Below are 17373 nucleotides of genomic sequence, written 5' to 3' on the forward strand. Positions count from 1 at the left end.
TTTATTCAGACTCAACTCACAATGGCCGCTCTTCTTGGAGATAGAGTGCCTGATTTGGGCTGCTCTTTGTATGAGATTGTGCTATGAGAGGATTCCGCAGTGGATTGTAATGCACGGGGTTGAGTAGTCCCAGTCGCTTCTAGTTGGGGAGCTGAATTAGGCGTGGATTTTAGTTTTTAATCCATAAATAGATTGAGGTACCAGTGTCAACGCAGAGTCGCTGCTCTTGGAAATGGAGGCGCTGATTTGGGTAGCTGAGTCAGTGGCTCTTATGCTCGGGTGTGGTGCTGCTGGAAGCGCGTTCTGAAGTGTTTCAAAATGCGAAATGCAGGGCGGTTTGGAGCTGAGTAGTCGCATACTATTATAGGTTAGAGGTATAGCAAATCCAGGATCATTTTTTATAATCTATAAATAGTGGCTTGTATTAGCATCTACGATTTAGGCAGAATCAACTCACAATGGCCGGTCTTCTTGGATATAGAGTGTCTAATTTGGGTAGCTGAGTCAGTGACTCTGCTCTTTGTATGAGATTGTGCTAAGAGATGATTCTGCAGTAGATTGTAATGCACGGGGTTGAGTAGTCCCACTCGCTTCTAGTTGGGGAGCTGAATTGGGTGTGGATATTAGTTTTTTATCCATATATAGATTGAGCTTCCAGGGTCAAGGCAGAGTCGCTGCTCTTGGAAATGGATCGCTCATTTGGGTATTTGAGTCAGTGGCTCCACTCCTCGGGCATGATGCTTCTGTAAGCGGGTTGTGGAGAATTTCGAAATGCAGCGGGGTGAAGGGATGGGTAGTCACATACTATTATAGGTTACAGGTATGGCTAATCCAGGATCAGTTTTTATTATCTATAAATAGTGGCTTGTGTTAGCGTCTAGGATTTAGGCAGAATCAACTCACAATGGCCACTCTTCTTGGATATAGAGTGTCTGATTTGGGTAGCTGAGTCAGTGACTCTTCTCTTTGTAAGAGATTGTGCTATGAGAGGATTCTGCAGTAGATTGTAATGCACGGGGTTGAGTAGTCCCAGTCGGTTCTAGTTGGGGAGCTGAATTGGGTGTGGGTATTAGTTTTTAATCCATAAATAGATTGAGGTACCAGTGTCAAGGCAGAGTCGCTGCTCTTGGAAATGGAGGCGCTGATTTGGGTAGCTGAGTCCGTGGCTCTTATCCTTGGGTGTGGTACTGCTAGAAGCGTGTTCTGAAGTGTTTCGAAATGCGAAATGCAAGGCGGTTTGGCGCTGAGTAGTCGCATACTATTATAGGTTAGAGATATAGCGAATCCAGGATCAGTTTTTATAATCTATAAATAGTGGCTTGTATTAGCGTCTAGGATTTAGGCAGAATCAACTCACAATGGCCGCTCGTCTTGGAGATAGAGTGTCTGATTTGGGTAGCTGAATCAGTGACTCTGCTCTTTGTATGAGATCGTGCTAAGAGATGATTCTGCTGTGGATTGTAATAAAGGGGATTGAGTAGTCCCAGTCGCATTTTGGGGCCGATTCCGATCCGTTAAAAATTTCCCCCGTACGAATCGAATCCGTTTTTTTTACCATACGAATCGTACAAGTCCCGTACAAACTGGCAAGTACGATTCGTATGTGAAAAAATCCATACGAATTGCATTGGGAAAATACCCCGACACGTCATCGGGTCGGAAAAAGTGTCCGACACGTCCCCGGACAGTTTTACCTACGAATCGGGAAACTGAAGTCCGAGCGCGCAAGTACGATCCGTCCTGTCAGTCCGAATGCACAACCGTATGTAACAAACACCGTACGGTGCGAACTCCCATAGCAACTATGGAGACGTCCAAATAGTTGCCCGCATACGTGCCGAACACCCCCCCCAGCACACACCCCCACGTACTCGCCGTACCCCAGCACCCCCCCATGTCCGCGCTGTACCACCACCCCACCCCGTAGGTACGGAGCGTACCACCACCCCCGTAGGTACGGAGCGTACCACCACCCCGTAGTTACGGAGCGTACCCCCACCCCGTAGGTACGAAGCGTACCCCCACCCCGTAGGTGCGTGGCATACCCCCCCCCATGTACGGTGCGTTACGCGTTGGGGGTCCACAACGTACCTACGGGGGTGGTGGTACGCTCCGTACCTAGGGGGGGGTACGGTCCATCCATAGGGGAGGGCTGGGGGTACGGCACGTACATAGGGGGGGCCGGGTGTACGGCGTGTACATACGGGGGCTGGGGGTATTGCGGGTACATACGGGGGTGGGGGTATGTGCTGGGGGACGGTGCTTACATACGGAGGCTGGGGGTACGCACCGTCCATACGGGGGTGGGGGCACACACCGTACCCCCAGCACCCCGTATGTACGCGCCGTACCCCCAGCACCCCATGTACGCGTCGTACCCTCGGTTCACGTATGTACGGCATGTACCCCCAGGCCCCCACACCCTGCCCATGCCTGTACGCACCCTACCCAAGGCCCCTACACCAGCACCCTCACCCAGCTGTGCGCATGTACGAGTCGTACCAAGCCATAGCAAATGTGAGCACTGTACAACAACATGGCCTATGTACGCACCGCACAGATGCGAAAAACACACGTACTGAACCAGGACCCTGAAAAACACCACAAGGAGAGTCAATTCGAATCGCACAACACCACAAAACACGTCCAACAAGCCCAAATACATCCAATACTCTGACCTGCAATAGGTAAACAGAGGCCCAAAACACAACCACCCCTTATAACACACCCACCCAAAGTTCAAACACAGCCACACCCACAAATGGGCCAATAAAAAGGGCCCACACACACAAACCATGAGCCTTTGCAACAGACCCACTGCTGCCAGACCCCACAGACAACCCACAGCACCAGACTTGAACCTTTACTACACCTTACACTTGCACACCTTCACACAACCACCTTCACAAACACCCCCTCATCACATTCACACACACACCTTCACAACCACACACACACACCCACAACCATCCACACCCACACCTCACACCATGCCCACAGACAGGAATCCAAAGTTCACAACAGCGGAGCTGGAGATCCTTGTCAACTAAATCATCAGAGTCGAGCCACAGCTCTTTGGAACATTGGTCAGACAGACCAGCGTATCAGAAAAATCAGCCATGTGGCAGAGGATCATCGAGAGGGTGAATGCTGTTGCGCCCATCAGAAGGACCAGGCATGAATGCCAAGCCAGGTGGTACGATCTGCGGAGGGCGGTCCGCCACAAAATGACCGACGAATACAACCAGGGGAACATCACTGGAGGTGGGCCGCCTCGCAGACCGGTACACTACCATCCCTGGGAGGAGAAGGTGATGCGCACGCTGCCGCTGGTGGGAGTACACGGAGTAGAAGGACTCGCCGAGCCTGGTGAGTACACAAACAAATCACCCCACATGGGGGGAACCGCATCCACAACCCAACTCCCGATAATGCACGCAAATACCCCAAATCCATCACCGGACGCAACCACATTCCAACAACACGCACATGCCACTATCGGCTCCATGCCCCATGCACCAAGCAAGGCCATGCCAAGTCACAGGCCACACAAATACACCAACACAAGACAGGATGTCCGTGATGCCGGGAGGGGGGCCTCCAAAATCACATTGTGCAACTCAGAAGCAGACACCAATGCCCTCAGCCCATATGGCCTAGGGCAGAGCTATACAAACAGTGTGTCCCGACACTGTACTGTGTCGCCTGCAAATGGCGGCCGCGTCGCAGGATGACATGGGTATGAAGGCCCAATTTGCACATAACAGCAGCTAATGAAGAGGCAACACTGTGAAAGAGTGTCAGCACACACCGCCGCTGCAGCGCAGACTCAGAGACACTCTTCCCAATGGGGTCCGGGAGATTCTAAAGAAAGCCACATGAACAAGCCAATGGCCTTTGAAAGACCTGCAAAGTGTGTGTGCCCAGGAAGCTGGGCTGAGGTGACAGAGGGTGACAGACAGACGGAGGGAGAGGGAGAGAGAGGGAGGGAGACAGAGGGCGACAGAGGGAGACAGACAGAGGGAGGGAGAGGGAGAGAGAGGGAGGGAGACAGAGGGCGACAGAGGGCGACAGAGGGCGACAGAGGGTGACAGACAGACGGAGGGAGAGGGAGAGAGAGGGAGGGAGACAGAGGGCGACAGACAGAGGGAGGGAGAGAGAGGGGGGAGACAGAGGGAGACAGAGATCGACAGAGGGAGACAGACAGACGGAGGGAGAGGGAGAGAGGGAGGGAGACAGAGGGCGACAGAGGGTGACAGAGGGTGACAGACAGACCGAGGGAGAGAGAGGGAGGGAGACAGAGGGCGACAGACAGAGGGAGGGAGAGGGAGAGAGAGGGAGGGACACAGAGGGCGACAGACAGAGGGAGGGGGAGGGAGAGAGAGGGAGGGAGACAGAGGGCGACAGAGGGCGACAGAGGGAGACAGACAGAGGGAGGGAGAGGGAGAGAGAGGGAGGGAGACAGAGGGCGACAGAGGGTGACAGACAGACGGGGGAGAGGGAGAGAGAGGGAGGGAGACAGAGGGCGACAGAGGGCGACAGACAGAGGGAGGGAGAGGGAGAGAGAGCGAGGGAGACAGAGGGCGACAGAGGGCGACAGAGGGTGACAGAGGGTGACAGACAGACGGAGGGAGAGGGAGAGAGAGGGAGGGAGACAGAGGGCGACAGAGGGAGACAGACAGAGGGAGGGGGAGGGAGAGAGAGGGAGGGCGACAGAGGGCGACAGAGGGTGACAGACAGACGGAGGGAGAGGGAGAGAGAGGGAGGGAGACAGAGGGCGACAGAGGCCGACAGACAGAGGGAGGGAGAGGGAGAGAGAGGGAGGGAGACAGAGGGCGACAGAGGCTGACAGACAGAGGGAGGGAGAGGGAGAGAGAGGGAGGGAGACAGAGGGAGACAGAGGGAGACAGACAGAGGGAGGGAGGAGGGTGACAGGGGGAGGGAGAGAGAGAGACAGAGGGAGACAAAATCACCCTTGGGTGGTGTGGGCATGTCCGCTCATCAGCAGGTGGACTGTGTGCATGTTGACAAGGTCTGGCAGTGCATGAAACAACCCTCATTCGTTTGGAAAGCACTGGCCCATGTGTCAAACTGTGCACGAGTCGATCCTCGCTGCAGGCACAAACCTAACCTCACACCCAGTATACCCACTCACTGTGTTTGTTAGAACCCAGTCACAAATGCATAAGTTTCCTACCTGCATTCTCCAATAGACATGACAAAGGAACATTTGGCCGCGTACAGTGCAACACGTAAGTCGGTTCTGCAGCGCTCGCTACGCACGCTTGCTACACTGCTCACTGCGTTCAAAACTGATGCAACAACAAAGAGTGTGTCACACATAGGAAAAGTGTTGACAGCCGTGGCCAAGGGACATACCCATGCACCATGCACAATGCACAGGGACTTGCCAAGTACAGACAAGGTAGGTGACACTTGGCCCTGCTGTAGACAGCACAAGGCAAACCTGTGACCACTGTACACTCAAACACCAACTCCACATGCCACCTACCTACCACAGGAACTCACATTCACTGTCATGCCAGCAGGCACCATGAGGGGATAGACACATCACCTGGTAGACCCAATGACAAATCACACCACACCCAACAGCATGCCCGGTCACCCCCCCCCCCCCCTTAAACAAGCACACACCCCCGGGGCAGCCAATGCAAATTGGCACTCCCACAATGGATATGTGACACAACAAGACCAATCCATAGCCAAATAAGCATCCCAACACTCATTAGACAGGCCAAATAACCAGGAGTACATATCAATCTGACCCCCGCAACATACCCATCCACAAGTGCACTGTGAGAGGAATGCTAGACATATCCAACTACCCAGAGCAACTGTGCCAACTTGAATATGTATGAAACATGGATGACGCATGTAACACCATTAACATTGTCTCTCTCTCACACACAGGGCAACGTCGTCGAACTCCCCCCAACACTGGGGGGGAAGACACACAGGACCAGGCTCAGCGCGATGATGATCCCACCGGCAGCGACGACTCTCACCACACCGTGGATGACCCCGACCAACCTGGCCCCTCTGGTGCCCAAGCACCTGCAGCACCTGCGTCAGGTACAACTGTGCCAACCACCACCCCCATTCCTGCCACATCCCAGGATACACACAGGAGCCCTGATCGCTGTTAGACCCGGCCTCGTAACATGGCTCTTCCTGTCCTCGCACTACCTAACCTGGTACCTGGGACCCCAAGCACACGGCCCAGCCGATCCGTCCCACCAGAACACACACACGCGACCCGGGCATCCCCGTCCATGGCCTCTCTCCTTTCGGCCACCCCGGGCACGCGTGCCCACTTCATGCACCAAGATGGCCGCCCGGCCCCAGCACAACCCGGGCCTAGAGGCGCCACTCCGGCTAGAGGACATCACGCTTCCAGGGGATGAGAGAGGGAGGAGCAGTTTCTATCGCACCTCTGAACTCCCCTGGGACGATGTGTTTCGATCGGCCCTCCGGCCTCCCTGAGGGCTGGCTCCACGCCTGCTGGGTGTCTGGGACTCCTCCCGACCCGGTCCTGAAAGGATCAAAAGACAATGGCAGAAACCTCGACAAGCGACCCCCAGGTGACAAGACCCCTGCCTGCACAGACTCCGGACATCAAAGAGGGGTCGACCTATAACAAGGGGTGCGCTGGAACTGTCCGGCAGATTCGCTTTGGAACATCTGAGCCCTGCTGAGTGACTCGCGGCTCCCTGAAGATCGTAAGACCTCCGAACTTGTGCTTGAGCCCTGCTGAGTGACTCGCGGCTCCCTGAAGATCGTAAGACCTCCGAACTTGTGCTTGAGCCCTACTGAGTGACTCGCGGCTCCCTGAAGATCGTAAGACCTCCGAACTTGTGCTTGAGCCCTGCTGAGTGACTCGCGGCTCCCTGAAGATCGTAAGACCTCCGAACTCGTGCTTGAGCCTGCTGAGTGACTCGCGGCTCCCCCAGACTCTCTTTGGTCCCGCCGGGCCCCACGTCGACAAGCGTATCCCCCCGGCTCGAGGATTGTGAGCTGTGCGCCGGGTACGCTCCTGCATTTGATCCATATCCCCCCAAAGACTGTCCCGCTACCTCCTACCCCCGCCAAGACTCTGTGAGCCCACGCTCTACTTGTAAATATCTGCCTTGCTGATCATAAAGATCCTACCACTTCGATTTGATAAAGCTCGAATCCTAAGAATCCTCGGTGTTGTGTCTCTTTGTCGTGTGGTGCCGAGTGTACGATCCTAGATACGAGATTCCTCCCCTGAGGAGTCTCCCGCCAGTGCCCGGCTACGATACTTTGAGGGTGGGTCTCAGGGCAGTCAGGGCCCCCTCCGGGCCCCTCTGAGGTCCCCTTCTAACATTGGTGGCAGCGGTGGGATTCGGGCCCATAACCTAGAGATCGTACCGTGAACGACTGACGCACTACCGACAAAGATGGCAGAAGGAAGCGCCATGAGCCCCGCAGAAACCAACACCAACAGGGTGTTCCAGGTGGAACAACTAGAAGAATACACGCACAAAGAACTGAAGCAATTCTGCAAAGAACTTAAAATCGCTACCACCGGTCTCAACACCAAAGAAGATTTGCAGAAAGCACTGAAAGCTTGGGTGGATGCCGGGGCCTCCCGCCCAGAAGGCATGGGGGAGCGACACGACGAAGCAGAACCCCCCCAAGGCGAAAGCAGCAGCAATCAGGTGCGAGGCTTCGTGCCAGACGGGGGCCTTTCCCCGGAAGAACTCGCAGACAGAGAGAGAAGTCGCAATCACGAACTCGAGTTAGCCAAACTCAAAATCGAAGGCGAATTGAAATTAGCGGAAAAAAAGCTAGCAGTAGAACAAATGCGCGTACAAGGCGAATTGGAAGAGAAGAAGCTCCAACGGGAGCACGAAGGAAGAAAGCTCCAACTAGAGCACGAACGCAGCTTGAAGGAGATCGAGCTCAAAGCCAGAAACGAGGAAGGGAGGCCCCCGGGGAACCGAGAGGTGGCCTCCCCGGCGGAACAGAAGGTCCACATCCCCAAGGACGTGGTCAAAGAATATTATAAAAATGATGACATTCAACAATGGTTCAGGGCCTACGAGGTCGCCATGACCTCTCATCGGGTCCCGCAGAAGGACTGGGGGGCAGGGCTGTGGGGACGGTTTCTGAGCGAAGGAAGGGACACCCTGCTCGACCTACCCCTCTCCCTGCAGACCTCCTACAGCCACATGAAAGAGGCTCTCCTCACCAGGTACGGCCTCACCCCAGAGATGTACCGTCAGCAATTCCGGGACTGCAGGAAGATCCCGGGCACCACCTGGGTGGAGTATGTAAACTTTTTCAGTCGGGCCTTCGATGGGTGGATCAAGGGCAGCAAGGTCACCACCCTCGAGGAACTCACCGACCTCATGTTGTGGGAACACCTGGCTGCGAACTGCTTTGTGGAACTACGCCAGCATCTGCTCGACAGCAAACTCACCGATCCCCGGAAGCTGGCTGTGGAAGCAGACCGCTGGACCAACACCCGGGTCCCCCGGAGCATTGTAGGAGAATACCCCCGAGCCAGTCAGGGACTACCCCGCCAGAGAGGGGGAGGGAACCAGGGAGGGCAGAGAGAGTCCCAGTCGAGTCCCCCGAAGGCCCAACCTCCACCTTTCCCGGCGCCCCCCCCCACCAGTCTCCGGACCCCCCGGGAGACGGGGGCACCGGGTAACCATCACTTGTTTCCGTTGTCAGAGGCCCGGGCACTACGCCAATGACCCGGAGTGCCCCATGGCCCCCCAGGTCCCCCCTGCTGCAAACCCTGCTAGACAGATAGCCAACGTAGCCCTGGGGGAGGAGGTTGAGGACACCGGGGAGTGGGAACCCGCAGCTATGGCCCTAGTATCCCTGGGGGATAGAGAGATGGTCCCTGGTAGCCTCCTGCCCTCCAACACGAAAAAGTACGGGCAGCTCGTCAAGATCAATGGCCACCAAATAGAAGCCCTGCGAGACACCGGGGCCAGCATCACCGGTGTCCTCAGGCACTTAGTCCCCGAGGAGCAGATCCTACCCAACGTCTTTTGCCCCGTAATTTCCGCAGATAATAGAGAGAGTATGTGTCAGGTAGCCCTGGTGCTGTTTGAGTGGGGAGGGGTGGCAGGTAAACTGAGGGTTGCCGTAAGAACCTCCCAGCCGGTCGACTGCCTCTTAGGGAACGACCTGGAGAGTTCTCCCTGGAAGTACGTCGAGCGCAAGGCCCACCTAGGAATGATGGGACTCCCTGAGTGGGTGTGCGCCACCACCCGATCTATGTCCGCCCGACTCACCCCCCTGGGGGAAGTCGAGGACACCCCGACCGAGGGAGTCAGAGCAGTCCCCGCCGAGGGTCCTCCCGTCCCCCCATCGGGAGGGTCAGTCGCCAGCGACGAACCCTCACCGTCCGACACCACCCCGGTCCCCGAGTTAGGCGATCTGGCCGAATTGGCCCCGTGGTGCCACGAGGGCGGGCCCACCCGGGAGGAGTTCTGCCGGGAGCAAGCCACCTGTCCTTCCCTGGTCGGACTGCGGCACCAGGCCGAGGGCCAAGCCACAGGCGACCAAACCGGAACGCACCGAGTTTATTGGGAGAATAACCTCTTGTACAGTGAGCAGAAGTCGGTGGAGCTAGGATCCGGCCGGGTGCTGGTGGTACCCCTACGCTTCCGAGACTTCCTCCTGGGCTTGGCCCACGACGTCCCCCTCGCCGGCCACCTGGGTCAAGACAAAACCTACAGCCATCTCGTGACTCACTTTTACTGGCCTAGGATGAAGGCAGCTGTAGAAGCCCACTGCAAGTCCTGTCCCACGTGCCAGGCTAGTGGGAAGAGTGGGGGGAAGCGCAAGGCTCCCCTCCAACCCTTCCCGGTCGTCAGTACCCCATTCGAACGAGTCGGGATCGACATCGTGGGGCCCCTAGATCCCCCCACCTCCCAAGGTCACCGTTTCATCCTGGTCCTAGTGGATCACGCCACCCGATACCCTGAGGCGATCCCCCTACGCACCGTCACGGCTCCCGTGGTGGGCCGAGCCCTGATGGGGATCTTTTACCGGGTGGGTTTTCCCCGCGAGGTCGTGAGCGATCGCGGCACTAATTTTATCTCAAAATACATGACGTCCCTGTGGCAACAATGTGGAGTGTCCTATAAGTTCACCACCCCGTACCATCCCCAAGGGAACGGCCTAGTAGAAAGGTTTAACCGGACTCTGAAAGGGATGATCAACGGCCTAGAAGAACCCCTCCGGCGTAAGTGGGACGTCCTGCTCCCCTGCCTCCTGTTCGCTTACCGGGAAGTCCCACAGAAGTCCTTGGGGTTCAGCCCGTTTGAATTACTATATGGACACCCCGTCCGAGGTCCCCTCAGCTTAGTTAAGGAAGGGTGGGAGGCAGCACCCCAGACCACCCCACGAGATGTGTTCCAATACGTTCTGGCCCTCCGGAACCAGACCAGGAAGTTCTGAGAGCTGGCCGAGGCCAACCTGGAGGCAAGCCAAGAAGAGATGAAGCGCTGGTACGACCAGAATGCCACTCTGGTCGAGTTCCAGCCGGGCCAGCAGGTATGGGTCATGGCCCCCGTGAAGCCTGGCGCCCTCCAGGACAAGTGGACCGGGCCCTTCAAAGTGATTGAGCGGAAGAGTCCAGTCACGTACTTGGTGGACGTCCAGTCGCCCCGGGATCCCCTGCGGGTCCTACACGTGAACCGCCTCAAGCTTCACTTCGTGCGGACAGAACTGAGCCTCCTGCTGGCCACCGATGACGGGGCCGAAGATGAGTCCGATCCCCTCCCGGACCTCCTGTGTGTCAAGGAGAAGGATGGCTCCGTGGAAGGAGTGAACCTCTCCCCATCCCTCACTGACCAGCAACAAGCGGACTGTCGCCAGCTCCTAGGACAATTCTCCGACCTCTTCTCCCTGATTCCCCGAGTCACCGACTGGTGTGTCCATGACGTGGACACCGGGGACAGCCCGCCAGTAAGACACCGAGCCTACCGAGTCCCTGACCGGGTCCGGTCCTGCATTCAAGCTGAAGTCTCGAAGATGTTGACCCTGGGGGTGATCGAGCCATCCGATAGTCCCTGGGCCAGCCCCGTGGTCCTAGTTCCGAAGGCAGCGGCACCCGGTGTCGCCCCCGAGCTCCGATTCTGCGTGGACTACCGGGGGCTCAATGACGTCACCCGGGCCGATGCCCACCCCATTCCCCGAGCCGACGAGCTCATTGACCGACTCGGGCGGCCCGGTTCCTCAGCACATTCGACCTCACCTGCGGATACTGGCAGATTGCGCTCACAGAGGGAGCCAAGGAGCGGTCCGCCTTCTCCACCCCAGATGGGCATTATCGCTTCCGCGTAATGCCCTTCGGAATGAAAAATGCCCCGGACACCTTCCAGCGACTGGTGAATAGGGTCCTGGCCGGGATGGAACAGTTCAGTGCGGCCTATCTAGACGACATCGCCGTTTTCAGTTCCGGATGGAGTGAGCACCTCCAGCACCTCCGGCGAGTGCTAACCGCCCTGCGCCAGGCAGGCCTCACAGTAAAAGCCAGCAAGTGCCAGATTGGGCAAGGATCAGTAGTCTACCTGGGGCACCAGGTCGGGAGCGGTCAGGTCGCCCCTCTACAGCCGAAGATCGACGTAATCCTAGCCTGGGAACCACCCACCACCCAAACGGAGGTCCGAGCCTTCCTGGGCCTCACTGGCTACTACCGAAGATTCATCCGGGGGTATGGCAGCCTGGTTGGCCCCCTCACCGAACTCACATCCAAAAAACAGCCCAAGAGGGTGCAGTGGACGACTGCCTGCCAGGAAGCGTTCGATGCCCTAAAGAAGGCCATGTGCACAGCCCCCGTCCTCCAGGCTCCCGACTACTCCAAGGAGTTTGTACTCCAGACCGATGCCTCCGAGCATGGCATTGGAGCCGTCCTGTCCCAGGTGAATGACCAAGGCCTAGACCAGCCCATCGCCTTCCTCAGCCGGCGGCTGTTGCCCAGAGAACAGAGGTGGAGCACCATTGAGCGCAAAGCATTTGCCGTAGTCTGGGCCCTCAAGAAGCTGCGCCCTTACCTGTTTGGCACCCATTTCAAAGTCCAAACCGACCATCGGCCCTTGCGATGGCTCATGCAGATGCGAGGAGAAAACCCCAAGCTACTGCGGTGGTCAATCTCCCTCCAGGGGATGGATTTCACCGTGGAACATCGCCCTGGTACGGACCACGCCAACGCTGACGGCCTCTCCCGGTTCTTCCGCCTCAGCGAAGAGAACCTCCCAAGATGATGGGTAGTTCTCTCCGGCTTTCAGCTGGGGGGGACGCGTGTTAGACCCGGCCTCGTAACATGGCTCTTCCTGTCCTCGCACTACCTAACCTGGTACCTGGGACCCCAAGCACACGGCCCAGCCGATCCGTCCCACCAGAACACACACACGCGACCCGGTCATCCCCGTCCATGGCCTCTCTCCTTTCGGCCACCCCGGGCACGCGTGCCCACTTCATGCACCAAGATGGCCGCCCGGCCCCAGCACAACCCGGGCCTAGAGGCGCCACTCCGGCTGGAGGACATCACGCTTCCAGGGGATGAGAGAGGGAGGAGCAGTTTCTATCGCACCTCTGAACTCCCCTGGGACGATGGGTTTCGATCGGCCCTCCGGCCTCCCTGAGGGCTGGCTCCACACCTGCTGGGTGTCTGGGACTCCTCCCGACCCGGTCCTGAAAGGATCAAAAGACAATGGCAGGAAACCTCGACAAGCGACCCCCAGGTGACAAGACCCCTGCCTGCACAGACTCCGGACATCAAAGAGGGGTCGACCTATAACAAGGGGTGCGCTGGAACTGTCCGGCAGATTCGCTTTGGAACATCTGAGCCCTGCTGAGTGACTCGCGGCTCCCTGAAGATCGTAAGACCTCCGAACTTGTGCTTGAGCCCTGCTGAGTGACTCGCGGCTCCCTGAAGATCGTAAGACCTCCGAACTTGTGCTTGAGCCCTGCTGAGTGACTCGCGGCTCCCTGAAGATCGTAAGACCTCCGAACTTGTGCTTGAGCCCTGCTGAGTGACTCGCGGCTCCCTGAAGATCGTAAGACCTCCGAACTCGTGCTTGAGCCTGCTGAGTGACTCGCGGCTCCCCCAGACTCTCTTTTGGTCCCGCCGGACCCCACGTCGACAAGCGTATCCCCCCGGCTCGAGGATTGTGAGCTGTGCGCCGGGTACACTCCTGCATTTGATCCATATCCCCCCAAAGACTGTCCCGCTACCTCCTACCCCCGCCAAGACTCTGTGAGCCCACGCTCTACTTGTAAATATCTGCCTTGCTGATCATAAAGATCCTACCACTTCGATTTGATAAAGCTCGAATCCTAAGAATCCTCGGTGTGGTGTCTCTATGTCGTGTGGTGCCGAGTGTACGATCCTAGATACGAGATTCCTCCCCTGCGGAGTCTCCCGCCAGTGCCCGGCTACGATACTTTGAGGGTGGGTCTCAGGGCAGTCAGGGCCTCCTCCGGGCCCCTCTGAGGTCCCCTTCTAACACTCGCACACAACGCAGCCAGTCTGACCAGGAAGGACGAGGGACCCCGGGCACCCAAGAGGAGGCAGGCGACCCCGCAAATGCCATCCCTCAGGGGTCCCGGAGACCTGACGTGCCCACAAGGGCAGGCCAGGCTCAAGTGGGCAGGGGTGGTGGGAGTGGAGGACGGCGGAGGCGCGAACCTGACCAGACAGCTGAGGAACCGGTTATGTCACACGTCCGCAACATCCTGGACACATAACGGCGTGACACCAGAGGCATGGACCAGGTTGTGTCAAGACTCTCCGAGATGCAGGGGACCCTCGATGAGATTAAGAACCTGCAGGTCGAGCATCATGCCAGTCATCAACAACACCAAGGACGGATGGAGGCAAGACTGGCTGAGCTCCTGGCGGTGCACAGGGACGTGAGCCAATTACTCCGTCAGATCGCCCAAAGCCTGGCAAACCCTCCCTGTGCCACCAGGCATAGACCAGCACCAGACACAGGGAGGGAGGAGGAGGAGGACTCATCTGACGGAGCGTCCCCAGCATCGTCAAGGCCTGCATCTGAGGGTCCCCAGAGGAAGGTGGGTCGTCCACGCAAAAGACCGTGAGAGTCAGCGGACCATCACCATCTCCCAGGTCACCTGGCCTGGCACCTGGCCCTCTGGTGCAACAGTAGCACCTCATCCAATGACATTCTCTGCCACATGGACTTGCTGGTCACTGCCTGACCAATGTTGACAAAGACTGTGGCATGGACTCTGATGAGTTCCAATGGCAAGGATACCATCTCCCCCTGTGAACTTTGGATTCTATTCCCCCGGTACAGCACCTAACTGCATCCCCCCCAAACACCTACCCCACCACCAATCAAAATATTTGAAATCACGAGATGATGCCGTCATTTAGCATTATTCCATTACATGTGTGTGTTGGCAAGTCAAACCATGCCTGAGTTTTGAAGTAACTCCAACCATGGATACCCTGGGGTCTGAGTCTGGCACAGGACACATATGGGTCTCAATGTATCATCCAATACACACATGGAGCACCATACTCACCCGTGATGGGCCCAACCAGCTGAGGGGGTGCCTGCACGACTGTGCGAACAGACCTATTTCGAAGAGCAACAGTCATGCGCAGAGGTCAGGGATCATGTGGAGTGGCCTGGGGTGGGAGTCCCAGGTATGTGTAGCCAGGTGGGAGAACTATGTCCTGCAAGCAGGAGTCAGGTGGATATGGAGAATGGTGGCCAGGCCAAGGTTGGATGCATGGAGATGGCACAATGGGGTCTTGGATGACAGTGCCAGTTGTGTTGGGGGCGTGGTCGTGGGCTGCATCCTGAGTGTGGGCGTGGATTGTGAAGGTCATCCTGCAGCTGACAGTGATCCATTGCAGCTATCTCTGTTGGACGGTGATGTGGCTGGGTCGCCGGATGTTGAAGCAGAGCTGTGCAGATGCACCCTGGATGTGGACAAGTGTCATGGGAGTTGTAAGGTACTTCTCCCTAGAGTGCAGGGTAGGATTGGACATGGATGTCGAAGTTGACCTGGGGGATGGTCTGTCTTGCCTTGAGGTGGATCGAACAGTGGACCTTGTGCATAATGCAGAGTGTGCTGAGGCCTGAGGTACAGATGCTGGTGATCAGCATAGCACATGTAAGCAAGCATTCCATGATGCACACCAGCTCGTGTGCGTGGACACTGTGTGCCTGTGCAGGGCCCTTGCGGTGGGACACAAGCAGTTGACCCAGCTGTAAGGGGACAATCCGCAGATGAACACCTCAGTCGTGTACAAGTCCAGCATCAGGTGGCCAACGTGCAGCCATCTGCCAATGGATACCATGCATTATTCAATATGGGAACTGGCAAGGACGGCGTCTTTGGGGAGGGTGAGGAGCACCTGCCTGTCAATGGGACACCAGATGATGAGATGCAGTGCGCATGTCATGGTGTAGAGGGGTATCCTGGACACATTGTAGACTGACACGCTGAGACATGATACCTGTGCCATGTGTCCCACAACGACACCATACTACATGCAGAGGCCTGGAGTACCACTCACATGGCCATGTTGGGGTACAGAGCCGGTGGGGAGAAGGAGGGACATGACCTGGTTGGTGTGACAGGGCCTGGAAGGCGTGCCAGCGCTGTGTAGGCAGTTGGAGTTGCACACTCATTATGCAAATGTGTTGTGTAGGCGATGAGTGCATGTCTGAGTGCATGCAACAGATGTATTGGATGGACATTGCTTGGTGGGTGGCCTCAACATTATGGTGTAGCGTGATGTGGCACATGCAAGGACATGAGTCACGTGCAATGTGCACGTAGCATGTGCAGACGGTCCAGCCTTTGCCACCGCAACTGTGTCACACACAAGCAGATTACACCAAAATGAATGGGTGGAGGGAGGAAGGGGGGTGCGTCTTAGAGGCGTGTGTGTGAGGGCAAATCTAGAAACTCTGTGTGCCCTTGCTGCAGGGCCTGCAGCAGCAGGCGCCATGTCCTGGAAACCATGCCACAAGTTGCACACTAACACAAGCATGTCAGAAAGGACTACTGCAAAAGGTGTATGAGAAGGGAGGAGTGTCTGGTTCAACATGGCACACACACAGACAATGGATGCACATGCAGCAAAGTGGCCGTTGTGGGGACTGAGATGGCAAAATACCTACACATGAAAGAATGACAAGCGATTTGCGAGTCGAAGAGTTGCACAGATGCATTCACATTTGTGTTTTAAATAATCCACGTATTCAGCTAGTAATTCAATGTTCATCCATTTTATTTCAAAAGTAATCCAATCCTTATTCGTCACGTCAAAGGTACATAGTTACATGGTTTTGTGCGTTTAACTGCTCCAGAATTGCCCATCCGGGCCTATTCATAGGCACATACTGCAACTTAGTTCCTCAATCACATAAAATCCACCCAATGCATTTGAAATAAAATGGATGAACATTGAATTACTAGCTGAATACGTGGATTATTTAAAACACAAATGTGAATGCAGCTGTGCAACTCTTCGACTCACAAATCGCTTGTCATTCTTTCATGTTAACTTTTCCAATGCGCCTACGGCGACACAACCATAGTGGTATGGACCCTACACACGCGTGTACGGACCGTATCCCTATGTCGTACGCCTACGGCAACACTACCATAGTGATACGGACCCTACACACGCGTGTACGGACCGTATCACTGGAGTAGTGGTGCCCTAGGGGCGTGGAACGCACCGTACCTGTGTGTGTATAGTGAAATTACATAGGGGACACATGAGGGACAGGTATAAGGGCCTAAATGCATGCTGGTTATCATGGAGACCGAGTTTCCAGTTCAAATTATTCATCAGGTGGCCAGCAAAAGTCGGTTGGAGACAATATACAATGTTGCCAAGTGGTTGTTGACTTGACATCATGCTCAATTTTTGAATCATGCAAAGGCCCTCACTGGGGAAGGTTTAAAGGGATTGGAGGAAACGTAGGATGCAAATGAGACTGACCAATCACTCTGTACTCCTGTAAATGAAACAGGCCAGCAAGGCCAATATAAGGCAGCCAGGTGCCATGAGAGAGCACTTGCCTGCACAACCTTTCATTCCACACCACTGCTGCTGCTCGTGATTCCTCTGGCACCATGTCCAGGTCTGTGGAGAGGGCCCAGCCATTCACCCAGGAGGAGAACCAGGCCCTGCTGGACGTGATCCTCCCACAGTACCCTTGCCTGTATGGGAGACCAGGGGAGCAGGTGAGTGCTGACTCCATTAGCTCAGACTGTGCCCCTGTTTTGTGACTGTGACTTCTGGCATTGTGTCCAGGTGTGACAGACATGCAATGTTCTTCAGAGTGGGTCCCAGGGGGGGGAATG

This window comes from Triturus cristatus, chromosome 8 (assembly GCF_964204655.1).
Source record: "Triturus cristatus chromosome 8, aTriCri1.1, whole genome shotgun sequence".
Taxonomy (NCBI): Eukaryota; Metazoa; Chordata; class Amphibia; order Caudata; family Salamandridae; genus Triturus; species Triturus cristatus.